Source organism: Lipotes vexillifer, unplaced genomic scaffold, assembly GCF_000442215.2.
Source record: "Lipotes vexillifer unplaced genomic scaffold, Lipotes_vexillifer_v1.1 scaffold118, whole genome shotgun sequence".
In the NCBI taxonomy this organism is placed as follows: Eukaryota; Metazoa; Chordata; class Mammalia; order Artiodactyla; family Lipotidae; genus Lipotes; species Lipotes vexillifer.
This window is the reverse complement of record NW_006790289.1, coordinates 318,680-327,219: the sequence shown is the minus strand read 5'-3', so window position 1 is coordinate 327,219 and position 8,540 is coordinate 318,680. Positions and strand designations below refer to the sequence as shown.

The window sequence follows — 8,540 nt, the reverse complement described above, 5'->3', positions numbered from 1 at the left end:
CCCCCAAAAAAAAAAAAAAAAAAAAAAACCACAGTGATACAACACAAGTGTCGCTGGACTAAAATCAAGGTGTTGGCAGGCTGTATTCCTTTCTGGAGGCACTAGGAAGAGAATCAGTTTGCTTGGTTATTCCATCTCCTAGAGATTGCCAACATTCCTTGGTCCAAGACCCCCTTCTTCCATCTTTAAAGGCAGGGATGCTGTATATCTCAGACCCATTGTCTGTAGTCACATCTCCCTCTTACTTACAGTCAGGGAAGGTCCTCGCCTTTTAGGTCCACATGTAATTAGATTGAGCCCACATAATACTGCTTAATCTTCCCATCTCAAGGTCCATAACTTTAATCATACCTGCAAAGCCCCTTTTGCCATGTAAGGTAACACATAAACAGGTTCTGGGGATTAGGACACGGATATCTTTGCGGGGGGCATTATTCTGCCTACAATACTCAACACTGTGGAAATCAAATTTATACACTAAATGAATTTATTAAAACTATCATCCTATAGATGGAAATGGGGCATTTAACAGTAGTAACACTTGAAAAACAAAATCCCTAAGTATATTACAATCACACAAACGTGCATAGGTAAGAAATAAAATGCTACTTTGGGTTAAACTTCAATAACATAAAAGTGTAAGGATTTCACTCCCTCTCTATGCAGTCAAGAGATTACCCTTCTCCCATAGGACACAGTAGGCATATCCTCTGCAGAAAAAGAACCAGACAGACTCTGTATAAGGGTTTATCAGGCACAGAGAAGGGAGCAATGAGGTAGCAAACAGAAACCAGGAAGCTTAAATGCAATTCTGCTTTCTAAACCATGAGACCTTTAGCTCCTTTCTCCTCATCTGTCCAGGAGTCTGACAGTCAAAATTATACCTATCAGTTAGGAGATGAGAGAATACTTCTACTGAATTAGTGTGGAAAAAACCTACAGATACTGACATTAAGAAGGTTCCCAAAGAAAAAGCCCCCTGATCATAAAATCACCCTACAGGGAAAACAATGGGTTTATCAGCCCTACACAAACTCAATTACCTTTTTTAGAACAAAATAGGAGTGGACATCCAAAGATCCTTAGGCATCTGAAAGCATCAACATGAAAGAGACGAACATGAATAGAAATAATGAAACCACAGGAAACACAGACAATGCACGATACAGAAAAAAATTTTGAAAATATAATTAATATTCATAAAGATATAAAAAGTTTTTGCAATCATGAAATAAGAACATCTACTATTAAAAGAAACAGAGAAAGTACATACTCATCCTAACTCAGAAAGAGAAAATCCTAAGAGTTTCAAGAGAAGGGGAAAAAAAAGTTAGAAATGCAGAAAGCAATACTGGAAGCCAGGAGTCAGTAGAGTGATGCTTTAAAAAAATATGTAGTATTTTATACACAGCCAAATAACTAATAAAGTATAAGAAATTTAAAAATTTTTAGACATGTAACATCTCAAAAAATTTACCTCTCATTAATCTTTACTCAATAAGTCATTGAAAGCATTGCCCCATCAAGATCAGGGACTAAATGAAAAAAGAAACTGAAATGCAAGCAACAGGAATTTCCACCTACCAAAGGTTAAAAGGAATTCCCACGATGATGATGAAATAAAGTTCAAGGATAACATAAAAAAAACAACAATTCACATTAGAGCTGGAGCAGAGAGGGCACAGAGAAAATATCTAAGAAATTATCTGACATGGCTGACCATATGGAAAACTGTCTATCAGAGATATTTTACAAGGTAGTTGAAGGCTATAAGAAGACTCAGTCTTAGATTCAAAGAAACTAAACAAATTGAAAATACAATGAAGGGCAAATGGTTTATTTTTAAAACTATTCATTCCTTTCTTTAAAAATAAACTGAATGAATGAGGATCCTCAAAACTTAATTAGTGAGACAGTCTTGACTATGTCTTCCTTCAGAATCCGCCTCACTCCTGCCTACCCAGCCTTAGATCAGTAATAGGGTAAAAAGTGTGCTATTGTTTAAAAGTTCATAAAGTGTTCAGAGAGCATGCCTCTATTATTCTTAAACAATATTTTATCTTTGGGAAGTTTCTATCATGAAGAAAATGGCCTAAGCCAATCAAATGTCACTTGTAAATGAAGCAAAAGGAAAATTTCAAAAAAATAAAATCTTGAAAATAAGTCGCCCTGCAGTATATACATCTGGTGGCCCACTTGATCACAAATGTTTCTTGTAATCATTCATATGATTTTTTCAGAAGACAATGATTATAATAAAGGTAAGTGCCAAAAAGGGAAAAAATAAAGGTTACCAACCAATGTGATCTTTAAAAATAATACAAAACTAAAAACCCTAAAGTAAAGTAAAATAAAATCACAAAGTATTACCATTTCACGCTGCATACGGGATCTTAGTTCCCCAACCAGGGACCGAACCCACGCCCCCTACAGTGGAAGCGCAGAGTCTTAAACCACTGGACTGCCAGGGAAGCCCCTATACCTCACATTTGTAACAGATTTTCCACAAGAATGCCAAGACAAACTACTATATCAAAAAATGGGAAAGGACTTGAATAAGCTTTTCTCCAAAGAAAATATACAAATGGCCAATAAACACATGAAAAGATGCTCAACATTAGTCATTAGGGAAATGCAAACCAACACACACCCATTAGGATGCCTATTATCAACAAATTAAAATTAAAAAAAAAAAAAGTGTGGGCAAGAATGTGGAGAGGGCTTCCCTGGTGGTGCAGTGGTTGAGAGTCCGCCTGCCGATGCAGGGGACGCGGGTTTGTGCCCCAGTCCGGGAAGATCCCACATGCCGCGGAGCAGCTGGGCCCGTGAGCCATGGCTGCTGAGCCTGCACGTCCAGAGCCTGTGCTCCGCAATGGGAGAGGCCACAACAGTGAGTGGCCCGCGTACCTCAAAAAAAAAAAAAGAATCTGGAGAAATTAGAATCCTTGTGTAGTGCTGGTGAAAATGTAAAATGGTGTAGCTCCTGTGGAAAACAGTTTGGTAGTCACTCAAAGAGTATAACACAGAATTACCATATGATCCAGCAATTATACTCATGTTTATAGCCAAAAGAACTGAAAGCAGGAACTCAAACAGGTGTTTGTATACCCCATGCTCATAGCAGCATTACTGACAAAAGTCAAGAGGTGGAAGCAACCCAAGTGTTCACCAACAGATGAATGGACAAACAAAATGTGGTACAGACATACAAAGAAATATAATTTAGCCTTAAAAAGGAATGAAATTCTGACACATGCTACAACGTGGATGAAGCTTGAGGATATTATGCTAAGTGAAATAAGCCAGTCACTTACATGAGGCATGCAGAAAAGGCAAACTGACAGAGATAGAAAGTAGAATGGTGGTTGCAAGAGGCTGGGCATAAGAAGGAATAGGGAATTATTGTTGAATGGGTATGCAGTTTCTGTTTGGGATGATGAAAAAGTTCTGGAAGTGGCTGGTGGTGATGGTTGCACAACCCTGTGAATGTACATAATGCCTCTGAACTGTACATTTAAAATGATTAAAATGATAAAATAAATACGCAAATAAATTAAAACCCTGAAGTATAGTATAATTACAAAGTATTACCGTTTCCAGATTACTTGAATGTCGATGTGTATATTTTAACCCTCCCATAAACAGTCTTAGGGATAAAAAATGAACACAAATGTGAAATTTAGAAAGAGACTTTTGGTTCTGGAAAAGATTGCAGATCATCTAATTTATTTTATAAATGAGGATATTGAGCGCAAACAGGGTAAGTTAAATTACTTATCCAAGGCCACATACAGGGTTATTACCAGAGTATGGACTAGAATTCGAATTTATCACGTGCTAGTCCAGGTACTTTCCACCACACACTAGGCTATCTTACAGGTTTTGATGCTGTCTAAAACACTTAAGAATTTGATTTTGTACCATTTGTCTTTTACAGGGAATAATGCTACAAAAAAATTGTCCTAGAGAGGAAAATACCATTACATTTTAAATGGTTGATTATTTTCTCAAGTATAATTAGAAGTCATATCCATATATATTTCTAATTAAATAAATATGAGAAAGTTATTTAAGTTAAAAAAAACCACTTCAATCAATCAATATACTAATGATCAAAATTTCCTTAACACAGTAAAAATTTAAAGAAAAATGAGCTATCCTAAAAAATGTTCACACCTATTTATCTGAAAAAACTGAATGAATGAAATATTAAATGACTTTTTACTGAAGGTGCTCTGTCATTCATCATCAATAACCTTAATTGATAAGCGAATCTGTACTAAAACTAAGCTATTAAGATTTGATCCAATTAACTTCTTTAAAATTTTGCCAAGTTACTAATGCAAGAAGCTGTTGCCAGCCATCAAGATGCCTATCATAAAAACATATTGTAAGAAAGACAAATACGGGTGTTAGATGATATCTAAATGTGGTTCAAAATTTTTACACTGAATTTTATGCTAAAGGCTCCAATGCTTTTACAGGTGTTCAGCTTGCTGTTACTTTAAAAATTTCAACTTCTTAATACAAAGGTTTGGGGCAGTGGAAAATAAAGACTTTCTCAGCCAGTAGAATACTTTCCTACTAGTATTAATAGTCAACTTCTAGTTTTGTTGCTCACCTCAATCTTCTGTCTTTCCTCTTCCATTTCAGTTATGTTACCTCTAGGGTAATTTAATGTACCTCTCATATGGACACTCTACCTTCTAGTTTATATTACATTATTTGAGGGTCAACTTTCTATCACCATAGTTCTTTGAGGACACAGAACATGTCTTAACTTTAGTGTTCTATTCAGCATCTACTGCCCGGTGCCTTACCTCGTTAGTTGCTCAATAGGTGTATACTGAAAAAATTAACCTGATCCGTGGTTCAAGACTAGGACAAGGAGTCACAAAGACCAGAGAGTATGGAAAGACGTGGATTCCCATGCAGGCAATTTTTACTGCTTAACTATTAAACTCAGGAATAAATATAAAGCACTCACACAAAAGATAATTACCTACAATTTTGACAATTGTGAAGAAAATATAACATCAGTTCATGCTTCTATACATTATAAACAGAAGTTCATCTTAAAGTACTGTCTTCCCTTCACTGGACTCTGAAGGTTTTCCCAAGAGGACAAAATAAAGATCAAACCACTGAGGCTGAGAATTGTGTTGTATACATTACAAGTCACTATCTACCCTCTAAGTGATGTGAGATAAAGCTGAAAATTAGCAAAATCAGGGGAGATGAAATAAATACAGAGTTACTGGGATCCGTAAAGGTGTAAAAAACAAAGCAATTAAGTCTTAAAACTAGAATACTATAACACCATAAAACAGACTGTGTGATACTAGACAGTGAATGCATCACATATCACTAAAACAGCAACCTACAAGGTCAGTGGTATTACAAGTTGTTCTGGCTTGATGCCATAAAAACAAACTGGAAAAGTGGAAGGAAAAAGATACTATTTTAAACTAGTAGAAAGTACTATAATAAAAATTCATAGTTGAAAGTTTAGAACCACGTAACATTTTAAGAAGTTCGAGAAAAAATATTCTATCTAATATAGGAATCAAAGGAAAACACTATGTATGAAGTATGGTCATTTTACATTTAAAGGTGTGCTAGGTATATAAAACTAATACCTATAAAAAGGCTTTCATGCAGGAGAAGTAAAGCAATTCTCCCAGAGCAAAAGAAGCTGAATTATATTATGATAAATGAGATCCCAGTTCCCCAAACAAAACATTTTCATTCCTACAGTAAATGAAAACTATATTTAAAAATTATCCCCAATTATTATTATTGGCTAATGCAGAAGTTAAAACCATTAGAGAAAACTGCTAACTTTCTCCAGAATGTGTAATTAGACATATGACAGTTATTATTTTATAAAGTGGTATTATACCATTTATACTGAATATATGGATCCAAAGCATAGGCTCAACCACTAAAAAATAAATAAATTACATCAAAGCCGACTTCTGAAATATACATTGGCAATGGATGGTATAAATTGTAGGAATCCTGGAAGAAAGAATTGCTTAATGTAATCAAAATAAAAGGGACTCTCTTTGTCAAAATCTCTAATGAGAAAAGCCCTATATTCATTTGTGTAGCTTTTATAAATAAGAGGAACAGAGGAAGAGAGTCATTGAGTTAACAAGGCTGACATCTATCACAAGAACCTTTACCTTTTAAGATTCTCTACTTCTCTCATGCTTCCTTTTAATTAACTAAAAAAAGAAAGAAATGAAAAGAAATACAAGGGTGAGAAAAAACCTGTGACTCACCTGTAAATCAACGGCAAACACTGTGAGGGCTCCACTGGATATTCAGCAAGCTAGGGAAGGAGTTAAACTTCTCTCTCTCTCTTTTAAATACTGCTAAGCCTGTAAAAAGCCCACGTTCACCCTCTTTGGCCTACACTGAGGTTATCCTCTTGGTATTTATAACTCTTCAGGTCTGCATTTATGCTGTCAGTGATTCATAAAACCGTTTTATTAAGAACTTCATGCTTGCCTTGCAGAGGGCTCAGAGCTGGGAGAATATGGATGAAGATGGGTATCACAGTCCTCTAAGAGGAAAGGAAAGGGGGCAGGAGTGGGGGTGGGGAAAGGAGTCTGAAAATGTTGCTTTTTAGGGCACCCACCGTGTGCCAAGTAAGCACTACATTAAGCACTTTTTAAGCTGCAGTTGGTTACTATGCTAGATTGTCTGTGGTCAGTCTGGCACACACCACCACCCCCACCACCCTTGCTTACTCTGTCTAAGGGTGGAAACCACATTCCCCACAGTCCTCCTTCCCTGGAGAGTTCCATGTCTGTAACCTCATATTTGAAGCAGATAAGTAAAGTGAAGGCCATTTTTTCTCAGGAGGTCATGGGAGTCAGATGCTTGGCTTTTTCAGATGCTGTAGCCTTGCTGACCTTTCCATCAGCTCCCACTTCACAGTCCTGGCAGGCTTTGCAGACTTCCCCACAAACTCTCACTTTTCTACCCACTCACCAGTGATGTTCACGCTGAGGTCTTCACTGTCAAGTTCTCTGACCTAATGTCAGCTCCTACCACCTGCTTGGTGCTTCAGGATAGATATTTCATTGACAGTTTCTCTGATGTTCAGTAGAGCTCCTCTGACCTATGGTGAAAGCTTTCTTGATATCCACACCCTCAGTTATGCCAACAGTAGTATAAGGCTATAATTCTCCATAGAGTGACTTCCATTTTCCTGACCAAACCCTTAGTCACTAAGCTGCTGGAAGCATGAAGATACTGTGACTCTAGCCCAAGAAATACCAGGAACAACTACTAGTAATCTTGTCTAGAAAGGCAGCCTAATAAAGTAGTTAAAGTATGGGCTCAGGAGCTAGCTAAATTTGATTCCTGTCTCTACCACTTTGAAGCTGTTATGTCCTTATTAGATAGGTTACTTAAACTCTCTGCCTCAGTTTCTCATTTGTAAATGGCAATATTAGTTACTGCTTCACAGGGTAGCTACGACAATTGAATAAATATAAAATACACAGTAAATAACAGGTAAAGGTTAAATAGAAATATGCTTTTCAACCCTTTTTCTTCTTTAGACTTAGTCCTCCTATTTGTACCCAGTAATAAAAGAGAATAATGGCTACTGAGATGCTTAAATACTAGAGATGGGATATTTGTGAGCCAATCTAAGAAGATGTTACAAAGTCTTATCTCTGGAGCAGGAAACAACATGAGAAGAATTTTCTAAAACCAGATCGTTCCTCTTTTATTTATTAATACTTGAATATTTCTAGGTCTTCTGAACTATCTCCATACTGCTTTTCCATATGGCTCATTCTTCAATTTTTTTTCTTATTTTTTTGACAGATATACCTATAGAAATGTCAGATAATCAAAGTTCAAAATATGTGCCCTCATAATAAAGATAGATTCAAGGCATGTGAATTGGGTTGGAGAAGGGGAATGTTGGGAGAAAAGTTAAAGAAGACTTTAATTCTATTTTTAATTTATTAGAACAAAAAGTATTCACATATTACTTTTATAGTTAAAACTTAATTTAAAAATAATTCTAACATTCAGAATGATAAATTTCAAAAACATTGATAACTAACAATATGATAACATTAAAATTTGAAACAGAGAGAATCTCCATGTTTGTTTAAGAAGGGTATTTTCTGAAAGTATACTATTTTCATTCTTATACAGATAAATAGCTCTTTTACCCCATTTAAAAAAAAAACACTAAATCTTTAGTGCTGTAATTTTTTTCAAACAACTTTTCTGGCTAATCTTTTTAGGATCTTTGGGTAAAAATAATCTAGAAGAAAAAAGTAACACCAAGACTATTCACTTTGAAAAGCATCTATATCGTATTAAATCACCTGTCTCAAAATATGCTGTATTCCTTCAGATTTCTATAAATCCTTATTAAGGAAATCAGAGTAGACTGAAATAAAAAATGACTTTCCTCAGTATCCAAATAATAAAAATATAGTAAGGTTTAACGAAGTGTTCTACTCCCGTTATACACTTTGGCCATGATAAATGGCAACTGCCTG

The 8,540-nt window shown here is 35.7% G+C and overlaps 1 protein-coding gene across 2 annotated transcripts in view; it reads right to left on the bottom strand.

Moving 5' to 3' along the window:
* The window catches only part of PHF14 (PHD finger protein 14), a 206,180-nt gene that overhangs the window by 120,754 nt on the left and 76,886 nt on the right, over positions 1-8,540 (bottom strand). The gene's annotated exons all lie outside the window — the stretch shown is intronic.